The 15,256-nt window shown below is 39.9% G+C and overlaps 1 long non-coding RNA gene across 2 annotated transcripts; it reads right to left on the reverse strand.

Annotated features, from left to right (window-relative positions):
- Positions 1 to 12,301: 12,301 nt before the first annotated feature.
- On the reverse strand, positions 12,302 to 14,113 carry LOC311080560. 2 transcript variants are annotated; one of them, XR_014605641.1, is made up of 3 exons: positions 13,824 to 14,113; positions 12,618 to 13,693; positions 12,302 to 12,503 (listed from the first exon to the last, which is right to left on the reverse strand). It is a non-coding gene; the product is annotated as an uncharacterized lncRNA (long non-coding RNA). The 2 variants fall into 2 exon arrangements; XR_014605642.1 differs by having other exon boundaries at positions 12,618 to 13,232; positions 13,336 to 13,840.
- Between the last annotated feature and the right edge of the window lie 1,143 nt (positions 14,114 to 15,256).

Raw genomic sequence — 15,256 nt, forward strand, 5'->3', positions numbered from 1 at the left:
GGGATCATCAAGGAGCAAGGTGCACAGCAAAAACGTCAGTGTCATTTCAACCCCCATAGTGTTAAATTGAACAATTTCTCCGAGTTTATATAATTCTCACCAGTTCAGAGTTAAATTAACACTTTGGATAGTGTTAATATTTTAACTCCATAATAGTGTTAAAAATGTAGCACTCAGAGTGTTGTTTCTTAACACATTTAAGATTAATTTGTACACTAAACTTGTGTTATTCATTTTTCACTGGAAGTGTTAATTCCTAACATTCATAGTGTTATTTTATTTTTAACTCTAAAGTCGTGTTACTCCCTTTCTCTTAAAGTGTTCATTAAAATCATATAATGAAATCATTCATTATAACACTTTAAAGTGTATTCATGACAGTTGTGTTACATTCAATGTTCTGAAAATGCTTTTTCACTACAGAAAAAAAATAAACATACAAAGAATTAAACTTTTTTTATAGAGACAAAAATATCCAAGCACCATACAACTGAACTCTATGCATATTTACAGATAAAATAATGGTACAATATAAAGGCTATCATCTCCACCATAAGCACTTTGTAAGTCAAAAGGCAGGCATGAAAGTGCTCAGTGAAATGGTCAACCATAAGCTTGTTCACTATGAAGTAGATCACACTATTGACTAAAAGCTTTTGTGGATCTGATTGCAACTCACTGCAGTGCATTTCAAAAAAGCTCTTTTCCACGTAAGATTATCTTTGGGTCATCCTCTTTGTAAACATTCTGAGCATCATCTTTTTCAATCAAACACAAACGACAGAAGTGTATGTCCACTGAAAGACTCTGCAAAACCCATTATTCCATGCATCCCCAAGTTGTCCCCAGTTATCTGACATATAGTGCCATAGAACCTTTTCAGATGAGAAAGGCAAATCAATGCCATGACTCTCCAATATTTTGATGTCATCAATCAGAGGCTGTAAAATTGGATCAAAGACATATTTTTTCACATCTTCTACGTGAAACAATGCAACCAAATGGATGTTCATCAATACAGAGTTTAACTTTGGAGGCAGATTTCAGATGACAATATAGAGAGCACCAACTTTGTGAACACCACCTTTTGAACCCAGTGGGTTAGCAGTCTCAAAGTCATCATAGTAAAGCTGAATTTGTAAAGAAGTCTTGTGTTTTTGAGAACAATGGATGTGACTTAAAATAACTTCCATCACAAAAGTCTTCATATTTGTCTTTTGATACACATGGTTTTGCAAGTAGTTCACAAATATAAGAACTGCGACAGATAAATTGAATAGTTTCCAAAATTGGAACGTAAACAAAAGTGTCTTTCACTGGGACCTGATCATAAGTACCTGTATTTTTATTTCGCCTTGTATCAAATCGAACTCCTACATTTTTTTCCACTGGCTTCACAATCCCCCATTTCTTGTTGAAATTCTATTCATAATTCTGCCATGTTCGTTCCATAAAGAAAGGTCAATGTCAGCTGCATCAAAGAGCCATTATCCATTAACATAGGTTTTCTTAAATGACACCTACCTTCATCTGAAATGCTGTCACGTACTGTCAGGCACATGAATTGGCCTCCAACAGCTCTAGAAGAATGTCTTCCTCTACTGCTGTGTCAGTTTCATCAAAAATGTCAAGTTGAGCAGCATCAGGAAGCCCAAACCTATATAGTTTTTATAGTTTTTGACTATAAAAAGAGGGAATGTAACCAGATAAAGTCACCTGGAGCAAGGTTTAAATCATCCTGCTTTACTATATTTCCTTGTCTTGTAAATGTTAAACTAAAAGAATCTGCAGCAAAAGTATACTGCCATGTATGAACTCTCATTAAAAGTAAAGCCCTGCAATTAAAATAAAATATTATGACACAACATTTTAATAAACTGTTAAATACAGCCAAAAGTATTTAACCTTTACAAAGGAGCTTTGATTGTTGTTGGTGAGGCGCACTAATCCTTTATCCGTGGCTTTAGCACATATAAAACAAATCACAGAGTCAGATTCTCTAATGTAATGCAGCCATTTCCATTTGTCAAACCATCCACATTGAAATGAACGCTCGAACATTTCCCCACCAAATCTCCTGCCTGGAAATTTCATCCTGGGTTGGTAGGGCTTGTCATCTTCCCTGGCAGCCATCCGATCATGTGTCCCAACCTCAGCAGAGTCCATGCTAACGTCCAGCTCACAAACCTCGCTGCTCGCGGATGCTGACATAGGCCTACTAACAACGCTAGTCTGAACAGAGTTTGTGTCAGTGCTTAGCGTGGGTTCAGCCCCCGTTTCATCATCATTGTTGTTGACATCCTTTGTTTGAGAAGAATTCCCATGACTATTTTTACTTTTCTTAACCGTGTTACTTGGAAAAAAAGTCAGAAATACGTTTCTGCTGCTTATTGCTAGCCATGACCAAACGAGTGTGAGGTGACGGAAGCACTTTCTGAGGAGTAGCCTAAGCTAGTCTTTTATCAACAAAATATTACAATAATTAATCATTAGTTTATATCTTATACACTGGCCATCATTTTAATCCCATATCAAACACAGTATGTTATGTCTATTTTAATTTATTTATTTTATTTCACGTTTTTAAGTACAATATTATGTTAGTCCACAGCCCCCCACCAGGGGGTGCTGATGCTATGACGAGGGGGGCTGCAGCACCCGCAGCACCCGCAGCACCCCCATTCCCGCGCTCAGTGCCGTCACAGGTGGGGTGCGAGGCCCTGTGCGAACTTGAAATGCGAGGCCCTGCTCTTTGATGTGGATGTAGCTGCCTGGTTTAAGAAAGGTTGGACTCTTTTACTGATGATTCCCACACACTTTATTTGAATGTCCGTCATCACAAATTCGATCACCGTTGGACACCATGACTCGTTGAGAATCAACGTAAAAGCTTGTACAAAAGAAAACAAAATACCAAAAATGAATAAACCTTGAAATAAACATACATCAAAACCAAATAAGTAATGACTTGAATGTACCTAAACATTATACAAAGCAACAACCAACAATTAATCTTGATACAAAGAAAATAAATCAAAACAAAACATAAAGATAACAGGAAGTCTGCAACCGTACCTTGTTCTCCATTTAAACCAGGAGCTAAATCCTTTTAAACTCCTTTCAAACTGTCAACCTTCGATACCATGACCATGTATGTCTGGGTCTCGTTCCATACTGAAATGTTTGGACCATATGCGTATTATATCCGCTTACGCGAGCGGACGTCAAAATAAAAGACCTCCGTTACCATAACACAAATAAAACCCAATATCAGAAAATCAAATACCATACAAAAATAAACAATAAATAAATCGTTTAAGGACTATATTATTTACATATTTTCAAAACAAACAATATAACAAAGTCATTAACAGTGGATGCTCAATTGCGCATGAATAACAGTCACACATAGCTGTTCTAGTTCTATTGCATGCATAATATCGCTGCAATACGTTTTTATCAAGTAGAATAATACAAGCATAATCATGAACATAGTCTCAGCTATGACTTTTTGCTATTTATTTCAGAGGGAAAAAAGTCAACTGTGCAACGAGTGGCTTTACATCAAGTCAGCTCGAGAATTTCGTTCAAAGTTTGTTTTTATTGTTTTTAACAATATAAATCACATTCACAATCCCCAACCCCTTAGAATAGCATCCATACTGTCCATTAAAACAAAATGGAATTGTAAAAACCAAGTATACATACAAACATGCTAACAAACATTAACCTCCAACCAAATACAAATACAAATACATACATACATAAAAAATAAATAAATAAATAAAATAATAATAATAAATAAAAATATATAAAAAAAGTAATAAAAAAAAATAATTATAAAAAAAAAATAATAATAAATGATAATAATAAAAGAAATAATAATAAAGTGTCCATAGTAGTGGCATTATTTAAAGAGACTTAACATATTCAATAAAAGAGCAGCTCGAGAATTTTCATGTGAGTACATACATAGATCCGCCTATTTGGCCAATTTGACCAAAGTGTAATTTATTGTCCAGTGGTCTAGTGGTAGAACTTTCGCCTAGCATGTCAGAGGTACGGGGTTCTAATCCGCACTTGTATAGTTTTTTTTTCTTATATATATATATATATATATATATATATTATTTTTTTTTTTTTTTTTTTCCTCATCAAAACCTATTATGTTCATCAGTGGTTGTATATCAAGCAGGGACACGTTTGTGGGCATTATGTTTTGTGATTTCACCAGAACGAATAGAGAGTATCAGCAGAGACATGTCATTGATACAAAATCATACATAACTAATGTATTAATAAAAAATAAAAAAATAAATTAAAACAGCAAGATTGCGAGGCCCCCCAGTGGCGCGAGGCCCTGTGCGGTTGCACAGTTCGCACAGTCTATGCGACGGCTCTGCCCGCGCTACTGAACGTATCCGGAACTTCCACAGCAGAAACAAAGCAGTTTTCAAAGCAGAAACAGTCGGTATTTCTGCCATATTGATGGTGGAAAGAAACAAAGTTGGGGCGTACAAATCTACACCGACGGGTAAACACGAGTAACGTTAGTGCAATTAAACATGAAGGACGCGGACGGCGCGAAGCGAAAATGGCCAGTGTGAAGATGCCAAAAGCCTTGTGCAGGCCATCATCACTGAGAAAAAATTCTAATTTTCCCTGCTTCACCGCACGCGGACGTGCACAAAGCACTTTGAACCTGACGACGACGCCACATAAAATGACTTTCATTTAACGTTAGTGTAAAACACTGACCAGACAGTGATTTTCTTAAATGTACTAACATCATTAAGCACATGTTGCAGGGGCGTGTCTAGGGGGAGGCATAAGCCCTGCCTCCCCTGAGAAATGATCTGTCCATCTGATGATAAATTAGAAAAGAAAATGTTTATTTTTTCGCTAATTTTGACCTAGGGAGATGTCTTTTGTTCTCCTTCAGATCAAGGTTCATAACCAGAATGTTCGTTAAAAAAAATGTAGCCTATACGCTTTATGCATGAACGCTTCTGACATATTTCCGGTAGAATCTCAGCCAGCGTCTTTACTTCCACATAGCGCGTTCTATAGCGAAGTGTACTAGCGGCAAAACGTTCATAAAATTCATTTTCTCAGAAACAGAGACAATGATTTTAGAAACCGGTTTGCTAGTCGGATTTCGCATGATATGAGAGAATACTCACTCTCAAAGTTGTCGATGTACCTTGAAATATATAATTTAAAGCCCTTCTCTTTATTACTCTTAAGTGTGACAGATAACTGCCTCACAATATTGTTAACATCATTCACGTTAACCGCTGGAAGTTCTTGTAAACAGCGAGTGTAATTTACCATTATCTCCACCGAATGCAAAAACGGCTTCCGACGCAGCACCGGATGCAACTGGGCGGGCTGAGACAAAACTCGGAAGCGATCGTGCATAGAGCCTATTGCTTTTATATTGGCCGTTTTGACTGGGGGTGTCAGTCTGCTGCCGCAGCACATTGATAACCAGAGAGCGCAGCAGTCACAGTTCACTCTGCACACATGATATTTTGAATCTGTTGGCAGCTCGTGTTAAAACACTCACTGCTCACAATTTAGTTATTTTCTCATTTAATGCTAGTGTGTTCTTATAAGCTTTTCCTGAAAGTCTTGTAGTTGAACAGTTAAGTTTTGTTTGCACTTTTTTGTGTCATTTTAGCAGGCTATTCATTTGTTGGGTAACATACCCTAGCCCAGGCTGCTTAGCTAGCTGCTAATCACTGAAGTTGCTAGTCTCTAATCACTGAAGTTGGCACTGAAGTCAATGAAGTTGGCTTTTGGATAAGTAATAATTAGACAAGTATAATCGTTATAATACCAGTTTTTATTAAACATAAAAAATTGCATAAGTGGCTCATTAAAAAACAGGCACCTTGTCCTTCACCCTTCATGTAAGCTGCCTCTGTCGAGCTCAGCGCATCTGCTAGCAACGCTGAACATGCTGCCTCTAACAAGCCCAGTACCTCTGCTTCAAAACACCAAGAAGAGCCTTGTTGGATCCATGACGGTAAATCCTCCAAACGTATGTCCACAAAATCCACATGCACCATCCTCCAGCTCTGCATCTGTGTTGGAGCCAACATTCTGCCCTGCCCAAAACATACAATCCTCCTCCAGCTCTAGTGTGTCCGTTCCCCCTGACTTAAATTTGGATAGCCCATCCCAGCCCAAGCTAAGTAGCTATCCTAAGCGCCCATTTGGACAGGCTCTCAGGTGTTTCAGTGCGGGCTGGTATCAGTCTCGACCATGGCTCGGATATTCTATCTTACGTGATGACAGATTTTGCTTTCCCTGCCGTAATTTAGTGTCTCCAATTCGGAAAGAGATGACGCATTCACAAAAGTAGGCTACACCAATTGGAAAAAAGTGCTGATAAAAAACAGTGGTTTTCAGAAACATGCCTCCGGACTGACACTGATAATACCATTGTTCACCAGCTTGGTCAAACTCACATAGAAAAAAAAACAGATATTACGTAAAAAGTATTGAGGAAGTTATTTCGTTTCTGGCAGTTAATGAACTTGCTTTACGTGGGCACCATCACAGGGGTGGGGATGAGGAAGGTCTTTTAATTAGGCTATTTGATTACACCTTCCAAAAAGACCCTAAACTCGCAGAGAAAAAGCATTCCTGAAAATGCGAAATACATGTCCAATTTGATTCAGAACGAGATAATTCAAACTCTTGCCAAAATGGTAAAAAAGACATCCAGACCAAATATGAGGAGGCTGACTCTCCTGGCCTTTGTATTAAAAGTGATGGTACCAGGGATCGGTGTAACATTGAGAATTTGTCAGTCATCATTAGATTTGTCCGCAACTCGATCCCAGAGGAACACCTAATCGGCCTCATTGAATTGAATCAGCTTGATGCTGAGTATGTGTGTGACCAAATTCTGTCTCATCTGTCAGACCTGGGTTACAATGGTGACAATTTAGTGTCTCAGTGTTATGATGGTGCTTCTGTCATGTCAGGAGTGAGGGGCGGTGTGCAGGCTTTGCTGCAAAACAAAGTGGGTAAAGATATCCCATATGTGCACTGCTACAACCACCAACTCCATTTGGCAGTGGTACATGCAATGCATGCAGAACCTGTGGCAAAGAAGTTCTTTGACTGGTCCAGTTCACTGAACACATTTTGTCACAGACATTATGTTGCAAATAGATACAGTACACCCACACTGAAAAGACTACTAGAAATTCGCTGGACCAGTCATTATGATGTCACCAAGTCTATTGCTCACAATGAGGATGTCATCAGGAGGCTTCTGTCTGAGATAGCAGAGGATGACGGTGCTCCATTTGACATTAACACAGAGGCATGTGGTCTTTTGACCCAGCTTAACAGGCAGAACTTCTTTGACACTGGCAAATTTCTTTTGCATGTGCTTGGTGCGCTGAAGCCACCCAATTCAATTCTGCAGTCACAAACAGTGGATTTGTTCACTGCAGGGGAAGTGGTGACAGCTTCCCTCGGCACACTGAAGGAGATGCGATGAGACTCATTCTGGGAGGAGCATTTCTCTCAGTGTGGAAGTAGGCCTACCAATCCACCTAAAAGGAGATGGATAGTTAATTCACAACTTGTCAGTAGTTTTATCTTGTCTACAATAGGGCATGGTGGTGACTCTGATGACCAAACTGCTCCTAATCAGACTTTTCAACATCCTTGATAGGGCTATTGTGGAGACAATATTCTCTCAAATAAATGTTGATTTAATGAGGGCAACATCATTTCTCCCACCAAAATCTGTGTCTTTTCTTGACCCTTCTCTCCTGAAGCCACTTCAAGTGCTTGCAGGCACAGAGCAAAATAGTATGACCTTGCAAAATGAAATTGCTGTGGGAAAGCAATGTTGCTCTGCAAACTGTCCACTGATGCTAACCTCTCTGAAGTATGCAAGTGCATTCAGCAGTACAAAGAGGCCTTCCCCATTTTGCATAAGTTGTATGTCACAGCATTCATCATTGGTGTGTCCTCAGCTGCATGTGAAAGTTATTTTTCTACATTGAGCCGCATTCTCACTAGGGGTGGGGGAAAAATCGATACATCATAGTATCGCGATATTTTCTGTGGCAATACTGTATCAATACACGGGCGCCAAGTGTCGATCTTTTATTATTTAAATTACACATGAGAATTTAACTTTGGTAGTAGAATGCTAAAAATCAATTGCTCATTCAGTCCACTAGATGGTGCTGTTTGTTTTCTGGTGAGGTCAGCGGGGTGACTGTCAGCATGCAGGAGGACGTAGATAAAATAAACATGGCAGCATCAGAGAAAGAAAGTCTTCTCGACGGCTGGAGACATCGTCACAGCACAAAGGAGCACTCTAATGCCTGGTTTATACTCGACGTGTCCGCACGAGCGCGAAGGTGCGCGCGGCAAAAATTACGTCATCGCGGTGTGGGCCATAGACATAATAGCTGTGTCCCAATGTGAAGGCTGCATCCTTCGAAGGACTGAAGACTTCAAGGATGCAGCCTATGCGTCCTTCGAAGGATGCACCATGTAGCCTTCATAGGATTTCCTAATTGCGCAACCAGGTGTTTCTGATCACTGCTCCTCAACGGTGCGAGAGGACAGCTGCCATCCTGATAATTCATTTGATATAGCCTAATTGAGTAAACAGCTATGGAGCCAGAATTGGCTATTGTTATTTTTATGTTTTATATTTTACTGGAGGACATGTTGAGGATGTTTCAGCCCCGGCGCTGCCGGATCATGTATTTTCGGTTTAGCCCGGTTTGAATATAAAACCCAATTGAATATAAAAAAGTCCAGTATTTCTTGCGCTCGTCATCGGCAGCGGTCACAGTTGCCAGGCGACAAGAACAATGCTCCGTAGGCTAGACCGGTCCGAGTGCTTCAGATGCGCCCTTTGATATGGGACGCAGTTGTAGTTAGAAACAATTTGTTAATATTGTGACAACAGACCTACATTTTGTTACTTTGTAATTTTCGGAACTGCATATTTCGTTAAATATTCACATACAAATGTGAAGTAACCTACTGAAGTACCTTTTTTCCCTCACATATGATTTTACATTAAACTACACAAAAGTATATAATGTAACAACCTTGAAAATATTCAGAAGTAAAATGCAGTAGTAGTATAATACAAATACAAAACTATAATAAAAACCCTGACAAGGAGTTTTTTTCCCTGCAGAATACATACCTCTAGTTTTACTCTTGATACTAAAAACGTATTAAAAGTACTTTTTTCAGAAATTTCTCTTTTTGAAAAAGAAAAAAAACCCTCAGTGATATGGGAGCCGTCGATTGAATCAGTCCTGCAAACCTGTTGGTAGACAACTTAGTGGATAGTGGAAATATGCACTCAAACACTCTGGAGACCATCCCAGATGATGTCCCACCAGCAGGAGGCCTTACCAGGGGCAGCCCATCCCCGTCCAGCAGCTCCAGGGTCTCCCTGCTCAGCTCAATACAAGTCTACATCATTTTTTTTCTTATTTTATGTACTGTAAATGTTTTGATATGTTTAACATATGTTGTTAATAGCTGGAAAAAGTACTTTAATGTAGCCTGTGGAACAAATGATTTTCATTTACCAATTTTATTTAAAAAAAAAAAAAAAAGGTATACAAGAGTTTGTTTCAAGTAGAAATTATGACTGTCAAAAAAATTAACAATGTCCAGAACAATTCATTCTCTTTTATTTACACATTTAAAGTTGCATAAAAATAATGTACAGATTTTTTCTTTCCTTTTAAAAAATAAGTGAAAAAAGTTTAACAAGAATATGTAGAAAAAATATATATATTTTCAATCATTCTCTCGAGAAGAGAAAACAGCCTGTCCATCCTCTCCCTACTCTCCTCCTGTGCTCTCCTTGCCTCTGCCTTCGTGCTGGTGCTGGCTCCTCCTGAGGACAAACCAGGGCCAAGTTTCAGCAGTGGGTTTCCCACTCACACCCTCACCTGTCCTAGGACACTTGCAATCCTAAGGGCAGAGCAAATGAACCATGGCTTGTTAACAACAACAGCACAATACATTTCAGCAAAGACGTGTGTATTAACTTTCTTACTTTGTATTTTTTTTCTCCTGAATTGCTCTAAAAAAGCTTAACACATGGGTGCAATCTTAAGTGCATTGTTAACACGGCAAAATATGACACATCAAGACATGCATACAAAATACTTAAGAAATCATATTTCTATATACTCAAATTTGGTTAAAACCACATAGCTTTCATGACAGCACTACAAAAACACATAAAAGTGAAACCCCATTGCCTTATCTACTGCTTTTCTTATTGTTGTGGGCTTTATAGGGTGAATGATATTTCTTATAATACACAAGTGAGATAGACTAGTGCAAATATTACAAATAGGTCGTTAAACTAATATTATCACAAGTTTTGCCTCAAACTACCTGACAAATGAAGCCACGCAATGGTGACGAAGGAGTTAAGATGAAGTTTATAATAAACTTTAACTCTGGTTTTGCTAGCTATTCGAGTAAATGAAAACATAATACTTACATTTAAATGTGAATTTGCTGTCCACCACCGAACTCTAGTCTCGACCACCTTTAAAAATAAATAAATAAATGCTGTCGTCAACGGCGCGCAATGACTTATGGGGTAGAATAGGGTAGGATAGGCCGCTAAGTGTCCATTTATGTATCCTTCCTTTCACGGGGAAACGAAGGGCGCAGTTTGCGTCGCTTTTGAATCAGGGTAGCCTTTGTCGCGCCGCGATGACGCAACCGTCCTTCGAATACGGCCTTCGGAAGATGCAGAACTGAATTGGGACAGCCTTCATCGCACCGCGGTGACGCAATCGGCCTTCAAATGCGACCTTCCAAGGATGCAGCCTTTGAATTGGGACGTCCTTCGTCGCGCCGCTGTGACGCAATCGGCCTTCAAATGCGGCCAATCGGCCTTCAAATACGGCCTTCGGAGGATGCAGCCTTCACATTGGGACACAGCCTTGTTTATACTTTCGCCTGGCTCCGCAGCGCGAATCTCCGCAGACTGCGTGCGCACCTCTCCAAACGGACGAGGCGTTTATACTTGACGCGCTCGCCGTTGTACTATTCTTTGAAACGACAGGGGGCGACTCAAGTAATTGTCCTCTAACCATCAGGAATCAGCGGTGAGAAGAAGAAAGCTATACACGTTTATTTTAGTACACCACCACCAATACCACACTACAAAAAGAATCGTGTAAAACCCACTGATCTATATAGAATGACTGGATAGCTCATGACGTTCTAAACTGCCATCAGGCAGTGAAGCCACCGGAAGTGTTCGAGCGGCCATCTTACGATTCCCTACCAGCAGAGGGCTCCAACGGCCGTTATACAGACTGGTAGCTCCGACGGCACTTTTAAGATGACCCGCTGTGCAGCATTTAACTGTAAAACGACGTTCTCAAAAGGATGTAGAAAAACTGCCCACAGGTTGTAATTATGACCGCGGCCATAACACAAGAGAGGACCATAGAAAACTCAGCTCGTACAATAGGGGTTTATTAACAAAATGATATAGACATTACGATAGGAAAATTAACCGGGGTAAGACACAACAAGAGAGCACACAGAACCGCCACCAAACCCCCCGCCCGCCACGCAGGTTTGGCCGCTTAGACTTCTTATGCCAAACACACAGGATCCACAGGTGCCGGCAATCAGTCCCTAATAAAACAAAGACACACATACTCGCCCCCTAGAGGACAAACCGAACATAACATGGAACAAATGAATCACAAATACATGAATATGTAACATAGCCCTATACGTAGTAATTTATATAGACAATTACCGCTATTCCCGCGTTGTTTTCTCCGAGACAAGAGTAATGCTTCTTCAAAAAAAGAAAGAAAAAAAACCCCTGATAAAACAGTCAACAATAGCCTATAAGAAACCTCAGAGCAGCAATAATCACAATTAAGTGTCCAACAGCGACACCATTTGACAGCTTCAAAAGAGCTTCGTGCAGAGTCAGTTTACCGTTACTTTAACGTTAACCCATACAATTTGTATTATGCATTATCCTGAACATGTACTTTCTAACTAATCAAACACTTTATTTGAACAAACTACTTATCTATAAAACACAATCAGAAAGAGCTATATTTCAAGTACACATATACAGGGAATTTTTCTTCAGTGACAAATCTTTCATTGTTTTATTTTACTGTTATTTTTTTATCTGCCATTTGAAATTTAACAGCTTTAATCAAGTGATTTTCAAAAACTGTCAAACCATGTGCTTAATGTTGTGTAAATAAAAACTTTATTTGGCTTTTTGTGTACAACTTTGTAGATTTCCAAAAGATCCTGTCAGGAGTAGAGAATGGGTTGTAAAGCTCAGGAGGCAAAACTTCAGGCCATCTGCTTACTCCCGCCTATGCTCAGATCACTTCACTGCTGAGTGTTTCGATAGGACAGGACAGACAGTCAGGCTTTTCTCAGATGCTGTGCCATCAATATTCAGTTTCCCTCCACATCTGCAAAAGGTAGACAGATAATTGCTTAGTAAAGTAGATTAAGTCATTTCTGGTTAAGTAGTATCAGAGAAAGCTTATTGTCAATATAAATTCTAATACAAGAGGAACACAAACCTTGTTTTCTAGGAACAGACCAACAGAAAGGCCCCTGTATTAAGGGACACACGGGCAGTGTTGGACAGCAGTGAGGACACCTCTGACACCACAACTGATAATCATCATCAGGCTCCCACAACAAATGAGCACAGCTACTGCTTTGCCAGTCCAAAGACCCTCACCAGAAGGCTGACTAAAGCAATTAAAACAATCAAAGATCACAAAAAGAAATCCAGAATGTACAATAAAAAAAACAGGAGAAGCACAAAAAAAAATTCAAACCTACAGAATATCATTCAGTCTCTCAGGGAATCTCAGTTAGTGTCAGAGAATGGAGCATTCATGCTTGACACCTGTCCTGAAGTGCCATTAGAAATCCTGAAGAGAAAAAAATGTGGTAACAAGAAATATCACCCAGCCCTAAAGTCATTTGCACTTACACTGCAATTCTATTCAGCTTAGGCCTACAAGCATGTCAGGGAGACCTTCAACTTGGGTTTACCTCACCCATCAACAATAAGAAGGTGGTACAGTGGCACTGGAGGAGATCCTGGATTCAGTGAAGAGGTACTAACCTCTCTCCAAGCAAAATCATCTGCAGCACAGGCCAAGGGACAGGAGACGCTCTGTGCACTAATGATGGATGAAATGTCCATTATGAAGCACATTGAATGGGATGGCAAAAGGATGACTGGTTATGTAGATATTGGCACAAAAATAACAAATGAAGGCATACCAATGGCAACAGAGGTACTTGTATTGATGGTTGTCTGCATCCATGACCACTGGAAAGCTCCAGTGGCATATTTTTTAACACATGGAATGACTGGGTCAGAGAGGGCTACTCTGGTGCGGCAATGCATCCATAAATTGTCAGATGTGGGAGTGAGGGTGGTATCCCTGACGTGTGATGGTCCATCAACACATTTTTCTATGCTCAAAGACCTTGGAGCAGACTTGCATTTCACAAACCTGAACCCCAGTTTCCCAGATCCATCGCACAGCCACAGAAGGATCCATGCCATCTTAGATGTCTGTCATATGCTGAAGCTGGTACGCAACACCTTGGGGTCCTGTGGCATTATTGTAGATCCCTGTGGAAAGAACATAAAATGGGAATACATCAAGTCTTTACACCAACTGCAAAAGGACGAAGGGCTACATCTAGGCAACAAACTGAGATCAGCTCATATAGATTGGCAAAGTCAAAAAATGAAGGTAAACCTTGCTGCACAGACCCTAAGCGCCAGTGTGGCAGATGCCCTCCAGTTCTGCGAGCGACACCTGCAGCTCCCCCAGTTTGCTGGCTGTGAACCAACATGTCAATTCCTGGAGACATTTGACCGCCTTTTTGATCTGATGAATCATGTCCTTCTTAATGGAAGCTTACACTTACATTAGTGGATTGAAAGAGCCAGGCATTAACGGACGCCTCCTTGTTGAAACGGGCAAGAAAACTGCCTTCCTTGGCTTCCTGGTGGCAATAAAAAGTTTTAAACACTTATATGACACGTATGTGAGACCACCGACATCGCAGTTACAATATCTGCTGACCTACAAATTTAGCCAGGACCACCTTGAGCTGTTTTTTGCTGCCATTCGCTCAGCTAATGGATGCAACAACAATCCCACAGCGAGGCAGTTCAAGTCAGCATTCAAAAGAATGGTAGTGAGACATGCCATCAAAGCCAGTGGCAACTGCTCTCCACTGGACAGCACAGTGGTACTGGAGGCAACACCTTCTGACATGTTTTCATTTTGGCAAAGCAACATGCAACCTGAAACAGAAGAGAACACAGAAACAAATTTCACTGTAAGCCTTCCCAGTCTGTCCATGTTTAAAGAGGCTGTGGTTGGATACATAGCTGGCTTTGTAGTCAGAACAGCTACAAAGAAAATTCACTGCCCTACCTGTCTATCAGGACTCAGTGTAGAGAGCTCTTTCCAAGATGAGTTTGGACACACCCTCATCGACATGAAGTCCAGAGGTGGACTTATCAGACCATCAGACAGTGTCCTAAAAATCTGAAAAACAGCTGAGAGGTGCATTCAACAGCACTTACTCACAAGGCACGTCTCAGAATTGGACAGCAAATTTAAAACCAGGCTATCCACACAGGTTCTGGAACTCCATGGTGGCTCTGCATTTAAAGAACTTGAGGCACACATGTTCAACCTAGAACCATACAACAATCACATATTCCTTCTCATTAAGTACATTGCAGACAGCTACACCAACATCAGGCTTCAATTCATTGCGAAGGAAACATCTGCTGCATCACACTGCAAACGGCGGCGCAAAACTCTGGGCAAGCTTGTTCTGCACAAAAATCAATAAGATAAAGAACCGTTTCAATTTCCAGCAATCCTTGCCGACATGAATTCACTGAATATTAAAAACAATTAAACCTCAAAATTTAAACTTTGACCATGTCTGTCTCTCTCTCTATTTTAAATATATTTATATCCATTTAAAATCATCTATTTTTAAAAGGTTAAAAACAATTTTTTTTGCATTAAATAATATCAATACTTTATAAAGTACTGCAATTTTACAACCAGTCTACTGTAATGTTAGTAAAAGTATCTGCATCCATTGTTTTTCCTGACAGAGCTGGTGTCATGCCATTCTTTTTATAACAATATAATAATTCGTT

The sequence above is a fragment of the Abramis brama genome (assembly GCF_963993115.1).
Source record: "Abramis brama genome assembly, chromosome: 4".
Lineage (NCBI taxonomy): Eukaryota > Metazoa > Chordata > Actinopteri > Cypriniformes > Leuciscidae > Abramis > Abramis brama.